This window comes from Nuphar pumila, chromosome 7, assembly GCF_984573655.1.
Source record: "Nuphar pumila chromosome 7, dmNupPumi1.hap1.1, whole genome shotgun sequence".
Taxonomy (NCBI): domain Eukaryota; kingdom Viridiplantae; phylum Streptophyta; class Magnoliopsida; order Nymphaeales; family Nymphaeaceae; genus Nuphar; species Nuphar pumila.
In genome coordinates, this window is record NC_143255.1 from 99,886,207 (window position 1) to 99,902,994 (window position 16,788).

Below are 16,788 nucleotides of genomic sequence, written 5' to 3' on the forward strand. Positions count from 1 at the left end.
CATAATGGCTATACTGAGTTATCACTATTACAAGAATCGTTATAAATAATAAACCCTACACTAGTAATTGCTATACGATTTAACAAACGTAAGTAGAAATCATGCTAACTTCATAATCGCTATACTGAGTAATCACTATTACAAAAATCAATATAAATAATAAACTCAAAATTAGTAATTGTTATACGATTTAGCAAACGTAAGTACAAATCATGGTAACTACATAATCGCTATCACAGGAATCATGATACATAATAAACCCTAAGTCAGTGATTGCTATATGATTTAGCAAACGTAAGTACAAATCATGAAAGAATTATATAATTATAAACCTAAGTTTATGTATTCTTATCAATTTTTCAGTGGCACTTCTATGTTATACTTATTAAGGAAAGAATTATATAATTACAACAAAGAATGATAGAATTACAACACAAAATTATCGGGATACACAAATCACATATGTTTATTTAGTGGCACTTGACGACTCAGATAAACATACAAATCGTCTCTTTATTTGCCTTGGTAGAGTCTCTTTATTCGGTGGCCTCTTTGTTCCCTTAAACTTATTAAACCCACTGATAATCATCTCAACCAGTGACCCAATTTGTCTCCTCAAATTCTGCACATCCTTCTGTAACTCCTTATTCTCCCTCTCCAGCATCGCTAACCTTTTGTTGGACGATACATTCTCCTTTAGGAGTAGTGCTTGCTCCTTATCGTGTACTGCAACAGAGGGAATCACAGAAAGTGCAAAAGGGACACAAGAGACGTTACATCTATGCTGGAAGACGACATGATCGGGGATAAGAACATCCTTACTTTCAGGTTGCTTATCTTCAATTTGTCAATTTAGACGCATGGATTGCCCATATTGTTTGAAATAGTTGAGGTCATATTGTCGTTCTTTATAATCATATGGTATGGCACAAACACCTCATTTGTTTCAGCTATCCAATTGTTTCCTTAAGCGTTCATGCCAATTCACGTTCATGGCTCCACCACCATTCATCTTCCTTCTTAATAGCACAAGCACTTTTGGTACAAACTGTCCCAAGCTAGCTTGTAGGAGTACTCGACTACCATGTTGCAACTCGGCTTCACATTTGCTAAAGCGCCAAATATTGCAGATAAACAGTCTCACAGCCACAACAACCTCTTTGTCCTCGTCCTCCCCATCTCCATACGATCTCCAAACAACTTGTACAATCGAGATTATGGTTTAGATATAGACATAATTATTCATGCAAAATGTTGAATGCGATAACGTTTATACTCAAGAAGACAAAATCTTAAAGTGATGATTACTTAAGAATGCTAAACATTATAACGATTTATGCTAATGAAAGTTATATGCTAAGGAGATAACGATTTGTACTAAGGAAGACAAGATCCTAAAGCGATAATTACTTAAGAATGCTAAACATTACAACAATTTACGCTAATGAAAGTTATATGCTAAGAAGATAATGATTTGTACTAAGGAAGACAAAATCTCAAAACAATGATTACTTAAGAATGCTAAACATTACAACGATTTTAAACCATTTACCTCATTTAATTGTAGTCCATCTAAAATGAACTGAGTATTTTCCTCCTTGACATTTATTAAAGCTCACTCGTCGATCTTGGGAAAACCACAAACCGTAGGGCCATACTAAGGATGCAAGGTGACAATATGCTCCCACGGCTAGGCCTAGAAAAATAATATATTAGTAAGACTACAACCTTCAACGAGCTTAGTCTACAAGTACTAAATATTTAATAAACAAATACCTGAACAAATGGCCAACCCCCCGACAGTTTTCGTACCATTACTCGCACATTAAAGTTGACTGTATAAGTGTGCGAGCATAGCAACACTCATGCCCAGTTGTCGACTTCATCTAAGTCTTCTAGGAACTGCAGCCACAAGTAACTTATTCTCGAACCAGAACAATAAAAAAATAAAGTAAGTCTAAAAAAATAAAGAAGGAAGCCGTGCAACTCTTGCTCAGTTGCTTCAACTGCACATACAACAGACCGACCTTCCCATTTATTATGAAAAAAGTGAACTTTCATCGTTGAGGAATTGCTTCCACCAGAAATACACTCATGCCATTCTTCCATCGATATTCCTAGAAGGGTCATGCAATTGTCCCTTGGGTTATAGTTTGAATCCCTTATTAGGACAACACTTTCATGGCACTTAAGACCCGTAATCCGTGCCACATCTTCTAGGGTCATGGTCATCTCAAAAACCCCAAACTGGAACATGTTCTTCTTATGGTTTCACTTGTTGACCAGGTGGGTCATGGTGTTTCAGCAATTTTTAAAATAATGTTGGTACAAAAGGCCGCCGAAGTGCATCTTTTGTAATCGGTCCTTCTGATATTCACTCAACTTTCTGTACCACGACAAAACTACAGGCCACTAACACCGTCCTTTCAGTTTTTTACTTGCTGCTCTACTTCTCTTCTGACCTGTCTGTAATACAAAATATCAAATCACAATTAATCGCTATACATAGTAATCATAATCACATTAATCAATATTGCAGTAATCGCTATACATAGTAATCGATATATGATCATGCATATATTTTAGAGATTTTTCATATAAAAATATGCATGATTTCATGAGAAAATGATTTAAAAACCCAATTTTATGTTAGTTTCGAGTAAATGTGCTAAAATGATTTAAAAATAGAAAATGCATGAAAAATAGTTTTATTTTACATTTTAATGCCTATTTTAGTGTTTGACATAATTGTAGTAGTTTAGTTTTTGAAAATCATAAAAAAATTAGAGTTAAAATAGACTTAGTTTTGTATTTTCTAAAACATAGTCATTTTGAGTTGTTTTGTAAATAACTTTTTGAAGAGAGGTTTTTGAAATGCAATTTTACAAAGAAGAGGGACTTATGGAGAAAAGTTCAAAATTATAAATACCATACGTAGGGGGAAGAGAGGCTTGTCTTCTCTCTTTTGCCCAAGCCCTCTCTTCTTCCCCTTCTTCTCCACCTCTTCTTACCTCTTCTTCTCCTTCTCCCTATTTTCCCCTCTTTTTCTCATCCTCTTTCCGGTGGAGAATTCCGACAACGGCTGAAGCAAGAGAGAGGATTCCACCCTCTCTTCTAACCCTTCCAGTTCGGTAAGTGCTTCTTCTTCTTCTTCCTCTTCTTCTTCTTCCTATTCTTCTCCTTTTCTAATTCCAGTTTTCAATTTTTTTTAATTAGTCAAATGTAAGCATGAGCATATGAATTTTCAGCATATTTTCTTTTCATTCATAGATTCATTGTGAGCATTATTTCTATTTCCATTTTGTTTTAGTTTACTATTTGTTTGTTTTCAAATTTCTTTTCTCTACAACATAGTAGTGTGCGTACAGTGAAATATCAGAAAATTGATAGTTGTGAAATCACCATTTCCTGGTTGTGTGGATTCATCAGATCTGTTGTGAAAATTGATAGCATACTCAATTCATCAGATCTGTTGTGGATTCATTGGATTTGAACATTTTCTTAAAAAAATTGATCGATCGATCACTGTGTTTTCAGATTATTATTTTCAAAGTTAATTGAATTTGATTTCCAGCATTGATCAGAGAATTGGATCAATTCCAGCCGATCATAATCTCTTTATTCTCTGTTGTTAGCTGGAATTCCCTGCTTTAACCAGATTCATTTCACATTTATCATTAAAATGTGAAATAGGCGTTTTCATTTAAGTCACCGTGAAATTCATTTCACGGCTGTTGCTAATTCCGGTGGAGGCTGTTGCTAATTCCGGTGGAGGTTGTTGCTATTTCCGGTGGATGATGTTGATATTTGAAATTCCAATGAGTATTTTTGAAAAAATTCAATCGGATGTTGGAATCTGATGTGAAAGTGTGAAGTTGGCATCCTCATTGTTGAGCAGTCGTGAAATCTAACGGAACCAGAAGAATCTGCCGAAGTTCTCTGCAGGTAGCTGTGGTCTATCAGATTACCGGAATCCTGAGCATCTGATCAAGAACCATCAGATCTTCTCCAAATCACTGGCTGAAATTCAGTTTTTTTTTATTCGAATCACTCTTTCTTGCCAGAAAATTACTTTGATCTGATGTATAGATCTCTGGTTGTTGGAATCTTCATCTCTGATCTCCGGAAGTTACATTTACTATCGTGAATTGTATTTCATGTAGAACTACTGGATTATATTCAGTTCACCGGCGGTTATCCATATCTCTGGCAGCTCATCTTTCTGAGCCACTGTGGGAACCGACCTCACCTGTGTGAAGTTGGACATTGTTATTAAAATGTGAAAATACATTTTCACGATAATGTGTGGTAAAACACAATTGGTTTTCATAATATGTTGTTTTTAAAAGTTATTTTCACAGGTGTGTTGATTTTAAAATTGAATTTCACTGGTTTTACTGTTTGAGTAATAATGTTAGTTGTTAGTTAGTTTATTAGTTAGTTGTTAAGTAAAATAATTAGCATTGATTAGATTAGTTGTTTTGTAATTAGATTACTTAGTTACTTTGATACTAGATTTACTTAGTAAATTTGAAATAATTTGCACCATTAAGTGTTTTGTAATTAGTAGTTAGTTTACTTAGTTAAGAAAATGTTGTTAGTTAGTTATTGATATTACATTTAGCTTTTAAAATTACTTAGTGAATTGTCATTAGGTTCATATAGTTTATATCTAGCTTGCATACATTAGCATTATAGATTGGTTAGTATAGCTTTGTTTGTCATTTAGAGTTATTTCACATTCCCTTTCATTGTTTTAGCATTTAATTAGTATATTTTTGCTTAGTATAATCTCTATTAGTATCTGGTACTGCTTGTGTTCATTTGATTTGTGCAGGATCGCACAGGAGTGGAGCTGAAGTGCATAAGTAACACGAAGTACGAAGATAGAAGATTTTTACTTTCCAGTTTAGAATTAGGAATTTAATTGGGTTTGTAAATATTGCACTTTACGCCCTCTGCGAAGGGTATTCATTTGTTGTAATAATTAGTTATTTTTACCTTTTCTGAACATTTTACATTTCAAATAATTCGGCAATAAAGATTAGTTTAGATTTGTGTACTTGAATACGATATATTCCCGTTCCCTGAGTTCGACCCGGTCTCATCCACTAGTGAGAACCGGTTTTTATTATTTGATGTCTGGTTTTCACATGATTTTCGTATAAAAATCTTTTTGAAATTTCAACGATTTAAAAGAAGACATCAAATTTTTGGCGCCGTTGCCGGGGAACGGCGTAATATTAGTATTCACTTTATTGCCTAGTGTTTGTGTTGCATTTAGGTTTAGAACCACGTATGTGCATATCTTAGAGAAGAGCTTACTTTTCTGCACAGCCCACCTATTAGGATCCCCTTAGAGGTGACTGTGTACGATTGGTACCGTACACATAGATTTCATATTTCTTTGCATAATCTCTGTTATGTGTAACTGCATGGTGTTTGTTTAGTTTTTGTTGTTTTTAGTTTACTCGCTTTGTGGTTTGCGTGGTTTGGCCGCTTAGTGCGTTAGTTAGGTAGAAAACCCAAAGTTAGGACGTGTGCTACACCGGTCTACTCTAAGGTGTACGCAATGGCTGACGATTATCAATTGATCCGTCCTTTGAGGGAGTACTTCATGCCAAATACGTACTCTCTCACCTCCTGCATCATGAGACCTGATGTAGGAGCGAGCCATTTTGAGATTAAGGCCAGTGTGATTCAAATGTTACCCTCGTTTCATGGCCTTAGCAATGAGGACCCATATCGTCATCTCGACGAATTCCTTGAGATTTGCTCGACTGTGCGAATCAATAACTTTGGAGATGATGCTATGCGGTTGACTTTGTTTCTGTTCTCTCTCAAAGATAAAGCCAAGCACTGGCTAAAATCTCTTGAGACAGTTCGTATTACTACTTGGGAAGGAATGCAAAAAGATTTTTTAAAAAAATATTTCCCAATTGGTAAGACAAACCAGTTTCGTAAAGCTATAACCAGTTTTTCTCAAATTGAGGGAGAACAATTTCACGAGTCTTGGGAGAGATTGAAAGATCTTCTCCGCAAGTGTCCTCATCACCAGGTGCCTTGTTGGCAGTTGGTGCAGTATTTTTATGACGGGCTTACTGAGAAGCATCGTCAAATGGTTGATTCGTCTTGTGGGGGCACTTTTATGCTCAAGAGTGAGGACGGGGCGTGGTCTCTATTCGAGACCTTAAGTGAAAACACGATGCATCATACCTTGTCTTCACGGTTCGATAGGACTACACTTGTGTCTAGTGGTCCTAGGAAAGTTGGGATTTCTGAAGTTAGGTCCGAGTTAGAATTGCGTACCAAGGTTGACCAGTTGACTAGGAAGTTAGATCAATTCCTAGCCAATTCTTCGAGAAATCCAGTAGAAAGAGTGTGCAAGCTATGTGCTAGCCCTGCACACTGTGTTTCAGATTGTTCGGCAGTGCCATTATATCCTGAATTCGTTCAGGAGCAGGTGAATGCTGCTCAAGGTTTTGCTAAACCCATGCCCGATTCATTTACATCTTCATATAACCCAGGTTGGCGAAACCAGTCTATTTTTCCATCCCATCAGCCCTCTCAGACACAGTATAGACCCAGTAACCCTTCACAAGGTTACTCGCATCCTATATTTCCACAGATTCATCCCCAGTATTGTCTACCTTTTCCTCAGGAGCCCATTCCAAGTTCATCATTTCAAGAGAAGATGTTAGAAACCTTTTCTGATATCAAGGCTACTCTTTGTTCCCATACGCAGTCAATAGCCAAGCTAGAGACTCAAATGGGACAGTTGGTTGAGACTTTCACTAGGCAAAGCCAGGGGAACCTTCGTAGTCAGTCTGTTGTCTTAAAGGGAGAGGATTTCATATCATTTGACTTGCAACCCACTGCTTCACATCATGAGCAAGTCAAATCCGATACATCCCTTCAGAGTGGGAAGATGTATCATCCCATTCAGGAATCGACTCATGAACCTCATATCATTTCTACTGACGAGTCGATCTCCATGATACCTCAACAGAAGGGGTCTTACTTACAACATGCATTATCATCATATAGAGCCCCATTTTCTCAGCCTTTAGGATCATCAATTTTTAGTAAGCAAGAGGTTCAGATGCAGAAGGTGCTTGACCACGTCAAGCTAGATCATATTCACCACTTGTCTGAAGTTGCATTCATTGATACTCGGTTGGTCCTAGACTCTCGATTCTTGACCAGTCTCTCAGATGAGACTAATCTCCGTTCTTCATGTCAAGAGAGTCATGATACTACATTTGGAGGTAGAAGGGATGGAAACACAGTGCGTAGTGTCACAGATGACACTCTTTTCTATATAGAGCCCGGTTGACTCTGACTTCATGTCCATTGATCTCATGGACGATGAAGGTTTTTCCAGGGATCCGTCTGGCTAGGGACGTGAAACTTAGCGCTTTATGGGAGGCAACCCATATTCTGTACAGTATTACATTTGTTGTTAGGATTTATAGATTTTATTTGGTTTTAGTTTTCATTTTTATCTTTTTCTATGAGTTTTATGTTTTGTCATGTATACATTGCATTCATTACATTCATAGAACGTGTATTTTTAATTCATGTCAGGTCATTCTACTCTTTTCCCTAATTTATTTCTCTCATGTGCATTCATTTAGTTTCATATAAGCATAGGGGAGTGCCACTAGGACAGTGTCATTCAAGCATGGGGGAGGGTGTAGTTTGCACACCTTGATATTTCTGTTTACGTTCTTGCACATGTTTACACATCTCTCATGAAAAGTAGATTTTTAAAGAAAGAGTTTGAACTTATACGAATGTTATTTCAAATCTGATGTTTTTAGAGGATTTTTAAGCCCCACGAAAAATTTTTCTGACATAGATCTAAAAATTATGGTTGTTTATGCGGATTTCGAAGAAATGATGATAGATACATGTTAGAATTTATTTTGAATCATAAATATGAATATGCACAGTTCTATTTTTGAAAAAACTAAGCAAATGAACAAAAGTGTAAAAATGAGCTCAAAAAGTGAGAAAAAGCATGCGTTAGGTTGTTTGGATAATTCCACAATCCTTAGTAGATGGAACTTAGATGTAAGTTGAAACTTTTAATTCCATTTTTGAAAAGGAGAGTGGAAAACTTCATGATCCTAAGTAACTGAGAACAGATACAAGTTGAAATGTTTGACTCTCATGTTATAAAGGTGAATGAAGGAAGTCACTTTTATGTCTTAGTTGATATCTTTTGGTATGTATTGAAAAAGTATAGAAGATATTGACATTGCACAAGGCATAAAAGCAGACCACACACAAGCTATAAGAAGAATGAATACACAAAAAGAAAAAGCGTGAAAAATGAAAAAAAAAGAAAAAAAAAAGAGAAAAAAGAGTTTAAAAAGAAAGAAAAGTTCAGTGCTTAGAAGTGATTGAGAAAACCTGTGCAGAAAACATATGAGTGAGGATAAGTAAATAATAATATGTTCTTATTGGATTTTCTAAGAATAAAACATAAATAATTGTGATATTTAGAAAAGTGAAAGAAATTCTTTTCTGTGGTGGTATATAAAAGAATCTAATTATGTTTTGATTTTGAAATAACAGGAAATATTTGTGAAAATAAAGTCTTTAATTACCTACTGATCGTGAGGATGTGTAATATTATGCATACATGACAGAGATGTTTGTGGGTAGCATCACTGCAAACCCTCACGAGACCTTACTCGTCCACTGGGGTAACCCAGGGGTTGAAAGGGCTTGTTGCATGAGCTAAATGCAACCGTGATTCCTACGAAAGTGAGTTAGGTGATAGTTTGATTTCGTGCATTTTTCTAGTTTGCTCGAGGACTAGCAAAACATAAGCATGGGGGTATTTGATCATGCATATATTTTAGGGATTTTTCATATAAAAATATGCATGATTTCATGAGAAAATGATTTAAAAACCCAATTTTATGTTAGTTTCGAGTAAATGTGCTAAAATGATTTAAAAATAGAAAATGCATGAAAAATAGTTTTATTTTACATTTTAATGCCTATTTTAGTGTTTGACATAATTGTAGTAGTTTAGTTTTTGAAAATCATAAAAAATTAGAGTTAAAATAGACTTAGTTTTGTATTTTCTAAAACATAGTCATTTTGAGTTGTTTTGTAAATAACTTTTTGAAGAGAGGTTTTTGAAATGCAATTTTACAAAGAAGAGGGACTTATGGAGAAATGTTCAAAATTATAAATACCATACGTAGGGGGAAGAGAGGCTTATCTTCTCTCTTTTGCCCAAGCCCTCTCTTCTTCCCCTTCTTCTCCACCTCTTCTTACCTCTTCTTCTCCTTCTCCCTATTTTCCCCTCTTTTTCTCATCCTCTTTCCGGTGGAGAATTCCGACAATGGCTGAAGCAAGAGAGAGGATTCCACCCTCTCTTCTAACCCTTCCAGTTCGGTAAGTGCTTCTTCTTCTTCTTCCTCTTCTTCTTCTTCCTATTCTTCTCCTTTTCTAATTCCAGTTTTCAATTTTTTTTAATTAGTCAAATGTAAGCATGAGCATATGAATTTTCAGCATATTTTCTTTTCATTCATAGATTCATTGTGAGCATTATTTCTATTTCCATTTTGTTTTAGTTTACTGTTTGTTTGTTTTCAAATTTCTTTTCTCTACAACATAGTAGTGTGCGTACAGTGAAATATCAGAAAATTGATAGCTGTGAAATCACCATTTCCTGGTTGTGTGGATTCATCAGATCTGTTGTGGATTCATCAGATCTGTTGTGAAAATTGATAGCATACTCAATTCATCAGATCTGTTGTGGATTCATCGGATTTGAACATTTTCTTAAAAAAATTGATCGATCGATCACTGTGTTTTCAGATTATTATTTTCAAAGTTAATTGAATTTGATTTCCAGCATTGATCAGAGAATTGGATCAATTCCAGCCGATCATAATCTCTTTATTCTCTGTTGTTAGCTGGAATTCCCTGCTTTAACCGGATTCATTTCACATTTATCATTAAAATGTGAAATAGGCGTTTTCATTTAAGTCACCGTGAAATTCATTTCACGGCTGTTGCTAATTCCGGTGGAGGCTGTTGCTAATTCTGGTGGAGGCTGTTGCTATTTCCGGTGGAGGTTGTTGCTATTTCCGGTGGATGATGTTGATATTTGAAATTCCAATGAGTATTTTTGAAAAAATTCAATCGGATGTTGGAATCTGATGTGAAAGTGTGAAGTTGGCATCCTCATTGTTGAGCAGTCGTGAAATCTAACGGAACCAGAAGAATCTGCCGGAAGTTCTCTGCAGGTAGCTGTGATCTATCAGATTACCGGAATCCTGAGCATCTGATCAAGAACCATCAGATCTTCTCCAAATCACTGGCTGAAATTCAGTTTTTTTTTTATTCGAATCACTCTTTCTTGCCAGAAAATTACTTTGATCTGCTGTATAGATCTCTGGTTGTTGGAATCTTCATCTCTGATCTCTGGAAGTTACATTTACTATCGTGAATTGTATTTCATGTAGAACTACTGGATTATATTCAGTTCACCAGCGGTTATCCATATCTCTGGCAGCTCATCTTTCTGAGCCACTGTGGGAACCGACCTCACCTGTGTGAAGTTGGACATTGTTATTAAAATGTGAAAATACATTTTCACGATAATGTGTGGTAAAACACAATTGGTTTTCATAATCTGTTGTTTTTAAAAGTTATTTTCACAGGTGTGTTGATTTTAAAATTGAATTTCACTGGTTTTACTGTTTGAGTAATAATGTTAGTTGTTAGTTAGTTTATTAGTTAGTTGTTAAGTAAAATAATTAGCATTGATTTGATTAGTTGTTTTGTAATTAGATTACTTAGTTACTTTGATACTAGATTTACTTAGTAAATTTGAAATAATTTGCACCATTAAGTGTTTTGTAATTAGTAGTTAGTTTACTTAGTTAAGAAAATGTTGTTAGTTAGTTATTGATATTACATTTAGCTTTAAAAATTACTTAGTGAATTGTCATTAGGTTCATATAGTTTATATCTAGCTTGCATACATTAGCATTATAGATTGGTTAGTATAGCTTTGTTTGTCATTTAGAGTTATTTCACATTCCCTTTCATTGTTTTAACATTTAATTTGTATATTTTTGCTTAGTATAATCTCTATTAGTATCTGGTACTGCTTGTGTTCATTTGATTTGTGCAGGATCGCACAGGAGTGGAGCTGAAGTGCATAAGTAACACGAAGTACGAAGATAGAAGATTTTTACTTTCCAGTTTAGAATTAGGAATTTAATTGGGTTTGTAAATATTGCACTTTACGCCCTCTGCGAAGGGTATTCATTTGTTGTAATAGTTAGTTATTTTTACCTTTTCTGAACATTTTACATTTCAAATAATTCGGCAATAAAGATTAGTTTAGATTTGTGTACTTGAATACGATATATTCCCGTTCCCTGAGTTCGACCCGGTCTCATCCACTAGTGAGAACCGGTTTTTATTATTTGATGTCTGGTTTTCACATGATTTTCATATAAAAATCTTTTTGAAATTTCAACGATTTAAAAGAAGACATCAATATACAGAGTAATCATTATTCATAATAATTGTTATTCATAGTAATCACTATACAGAGTAATCACTATACATAATAATACCTACAACAGTACATTGCGACATCCAGTAGCAATTAACGTACCTTGGTCACAGTTTTCTCCTCTTCATCTTCTCATTTCCTCTGCTTTTGTACTTCTTCCTTCCTTCTCTCTTTCACATCCATCCTCTGCTTTTTCCTTTTCCTCTTTTCCTACTCCTTCTTCCTTTCTCTTCCTAGTCCTCCTTCTCCTTTCTTTTTCTTTCCTTATCTTACTCGTCCTCCTTTGCCTTCTTTTGTTTTTCTTTCTCTTTCTCGTCCTCCTTCTCTTTCCTTTGCATTTCCTTCTCTTCCTCGTCCTCCTTTACTTTTCTTTGCCTTTCCTTCTCTTCCTCGTCCTCCTTCTCCTTCCTTTGTCTTTCATTCATTTCCTCGTCCTCCTTCTCCTTCTTTGTGCCTTTTCTTCTCTTCCTTTTCCTGAATTTACTTTCTTTGCCTTTTCTCTTTCTTCTTTAATTGTCTTTGCTTCTCTTCTTTCTCCTGCTTCTTTTTCAAATGTCTTTGCTTCTCTTCCTCCTCTTTCCTCTTCTTCAATTGCCTTCGCTTCTCTTTCTCCTTCCCCTTATTTTTCCTTCACTTTTCCTTCTTTTGCCTTCACTTCTCTTCCTCCTCCTTATTCTTCCTTTGCTTTTCCCTCTCCTCCTCCTCCTTCTTCTACCTTCGCTTCTCTTCATCCTTCTCTTTATTCTTTCTTTATCTTTCCCTCTCCTCCTCCTCCTCCTTTTGCTTTCGCCTCTCCTCCTCCTCCTTATTCTTCCATTGATTTTCCCTATCGTCTACCTCCTCCTTCTTTTGCCTTGATTTCCTTTGCTTTTTTTCATTATCCTCCTCCTTCTTTTCCTTTTGCTTCTCTTAATCATCATTCTTCTTCTTTTTCATTTGTACTTCTTCCTCGTCATTCTTTGTTGGATCATCATCTTCAATATTTGACGGATTAGGCTCCGCTCTATACTTTACCAACAATTGCTCACTTTCTTTATCATTCTCAATCATCATTATTTTGTAGTACGCTTCTAATTGCTTATACAAAGCATAGTGTTTGACGATTTTGTCAAGAGATTTTCCCTCTAACGATGAAGTCTTTCTTCTCTTACGAATGTAAGCCATTGGTAACCTGCACAACACAAAAACTCACCGAGATGACAAATGGTGCTTTGAGGAAGAAGGCGAAGCGTTAGATTTTTTGTGGAATGTTTATGGGATAATATTGTGAGGATCTCCTTTTATAGCAGAGGAGTTTAATGCTTATGGGACCCACCAAAGATTTTATAATAAAATAACATATACCTTTAAGCAGTTCATGTTTTAGGCAGTTTACACAATGACCTCTTTGTCGGCCACAAATCGATATAAAAATTCCTCTTGATATCTTATAAATCGATATACAGAATCAGGCTAGAAATCAATATTAAGAATAAAAATAATATCTTAAATCGATATCAAGAATCAACATTGAAATCAATATTAAGATTCAGAAGAATATCTTAAATCGATTTGGAAATTTGTATTGATATCTTAAAAATCGATATTTAGAATAAAAAAATATCTTAAATCGATATAAAGAATCAAAACAATATCGTAAATCGATATTAAGAATCATCATAGAAATCGATACTAAGATTCAGAATAATATCTTAAATCGATTTGGAAATTCGTATTGATATCTTAAAGATCAATATTTAGAATCAAAACAATATCTTAAATCGATATTAAGAATCAAAACATTAGCTTAAATCGATATGGAAATTCCTATTGATATCTTAAAAATTGTTGTAATGTTTAGTCAATTTGCCTTTGTTAAGAAAATATTGCTATAGTACCACACAAATCAATGATCAAATATCATATAAATCAATATGAAAATTCCTATTGACAACTTATAAATCGATATACAAAATCAACATATAAATCAAGGGTTTATGTTTAAGGTTTAGGGTTTAGGGTTTAGGGTTTAGGGTTTAGTAATATATTAAGGGTTTAAGGTTTAGCGTTACAGTTTAGTAAGATATTAAGGGTTTAGGGTTTAGGGTTTAGGCTTTAGGCATTAGGGTTTAGGGTGGGTTTAGGGTTTAGGTTTAGGGTTTAGGTTTAGGGTTTAGGGTTAAGGTTTAGGGTTTAGGATTTAGGTTTTAGGTTTTAGTAATATATTAAGGGTTTAAGGGTTTAGGGGTTTAAGGTTTAGGGTTTAATAATATATTAAGGGTTTAGGGTTTAGGGTTTAGGCATTAGGATTTAGGGTTTAAGGTTTAGTAATATATTATGGGTTTAGGATTAAGGTTTAGTAAGATATTAAGGGTTTAGAGTTTAAGGTATAGGGTTAGGTATAATAATATATTATGGGATATATGTACCGATTTATAAAATATTAAGTGCTTTTTAGTGTCGATTTGTTACATATTGTAGTATGTAATTGAAAACTATGCGTGAGGAATTAACATTTTAGCGACATGAGGTAGCCATTTGCGTGTTTCAATCGTTGCTCATTTAGAGATTTCTATGAAAATCGCTTCAAAGCTTCATACCTGTAATTAAATAGCTGTTACGTGAATCACTATCATCAAGTATAAATCGTTCCTACTTTAAACGTATGAATCATTGCTTCAAACGTACAAATTGCACCCTTCATAAGTACATATCATTGTAACATTTGGGCTTCAACAGTAAACGTCGTTCCACATCCTGCTCGTTGTCAAAAATTGATATGCCTTGTGAGACTTGGATTCCGGTTGACGATTTACGCAATGACGTATATGTTGGCCACAACAATTTGCCTTTGTATATAAAATATTAGAATTATATAATGCAAATCGCGATTGTAGTAACATACTATCGATTTGAGAGATATTGTTTTGTTTGTTAATATCAATTTGTAAGCTATTATGCTGAATTTGCATATCGATTTGTAATATATTATGTGATATGTATATCGATTTGTAACATATTATGTGTTTGCTAGTGTCGATTTGTAAGATAATTGTATTATGATATTAAAATGTGTGTGTGGCATTTACATTGTTGCGTGATTGCGGTGGCAATTTGCGTATTCAAATTGTTGTTCATTTAGTGATTAAAATTGAAATCGCTTCACAACATCGTAGCTGTCATCAAATCATTGTCACGTGAATCACTATCATAAATAATGATAAGTCATTTCTTTTATTAGCAAAGTAAATAACAACTCGATGCATAGTATAGTGCGATGCAACTGATGATCATGACAGATAACATGAAGAATGATGTGCATGTAGATTTAATTTTGCATGGTCGGCAGGAAGAAATCCTTTTGCCTCATAAGTGTGCATAGTTTTCATTCTCCTCCTCATTCTTCCTTTGTTTTCCTTCTCTTCGTCATCCTTCTTCTTCTTCAGCTTTAATATCTGATGGATCAGGTTCTGCATAATAAATATCCAACAATTTGTTTCTGTCTTTTTCATTATCAATGTTCATTATATTTTGGTACTTTACATAACCCTCATATATATCGGATTGGTGAATGATTTGTCCAAGAGTCATCCCCTCCAACGACGAAGGCTTTTTTGTCTTTCGAATTGTAGTCATTGCTAACCTGCACAACATATAAATTTAACCGCAAATCATTGTATAAATTGAACCTTTCATAAGTACATATCGTTGTAAATCATAAATCGCTACTGCATTAAATGTATGAATCGTGGCTGCTTTAAATGTATAAATTATGAATCATAAATCGGCTAAATCGCTACTGCTTGAAACATATAAATCGTGGTTGCATCAAACAAATCACTACTGCATTAAATGTATAAATCATTGTTAAATTCAAGCTTACAAATCGTTGTAGAAATTTAGCCCTAATAAGTACATATCATTGTAATGTTTGGCCTTCATAAGAACAAATCATGCTAACTATTTTTCGACACCTAGAAGGTGGATAGGTACAAATCTATTTGTTTTAGCATGAAAATAGGTGTTATTTAGTATGAATAATATAACCAGTTGTAAGATTTAGCATTCAGATTTGTATAATGAAAATCAATTTGTTTACATAACGAAACCTTACACGAAACTCACCTAAAAGGCACAAGTTTTGCTAATCCGACAGTGGAGGAGAAACACCTAGAAGGTAGATGCAACCGATGATGGCAATTGTGCTCTGACTATGCTCTGACGACAGTAGACAACGAAAAGGGGTGCTCTGACTACGTTCTGATGATAGTAGACGACAAAAAGGAGTGCTCCGACAACAATAGACGACGCCAAAGGCTGCATCATCAAGGGGAGCTCATGTTACAGCAGACGGTGCATCATCAAAGGGTGAGCCAGAACGTTTAGGATGACATATTGCGATGAGCTCCTATTAAAGCAGAAATGTTTACTCCTTAGGGCGAAAACGATGATGATTTTAACCCTTTCTCTTTTCTGGCGGGAGGACATTTTTAACCTTTACTCGAAACGTCGTTTTATGGCGCTAATGGCGGGAAAGGGTAATTAAGTATTTGCAAACAAATCAGACTTCGATGCTAAGTGATGCTAACACACACGAGGAAACGTGCTCCACGTGCTTACATATGTGGCACTCATTCAAACTCGAGAACACGCCTGCGTGTTCCGAGGGGAAACACATAAATTGCTTTGCCTTGAATGTGGGTCATCTACAATAGATATGTAGGGATGGCAGTGGACCTTGGCTGGTGAGGGGGACAAGGTCTCCTCTTCTGCCCAGTCTCAAAATCCAAACCTCAATCTCCACATTCATCCTTGCACGGGTTTGAATTTTAACCTCCATCCCCATTTCATGTCCTCCATTCCCGGTTCAAACGGAGCAAGGCAGGGTGGGGCTCCGTTTTTCCTTGGTCTATTGCCATCCTTAAAGAAGGATTGGGGGTGGGGTGGGGTGGGGTGCGGTGGGGCAAGGCAGGATGGGGCTCCGTTTTTCCTTGGTCTATTCCTGCATGGATTTTGATTTTAACCTCCATCTCTATCTCATATATGTCATCATCGGTCTAAGTGGGTTGTTTCACTTTTCTCTCTCTCTCTCTCTCTATATATATATATATATATATATATATATATATATATATATATATATATAAAATGTGTGCCTGACTCGATGTGAAAGGGAAGGGTGGATAAGGTATTGCACACTTCACGTCATCACCGAGAATACTGCCTGTCAGCTGTGGGGCCCAACAGCAAAT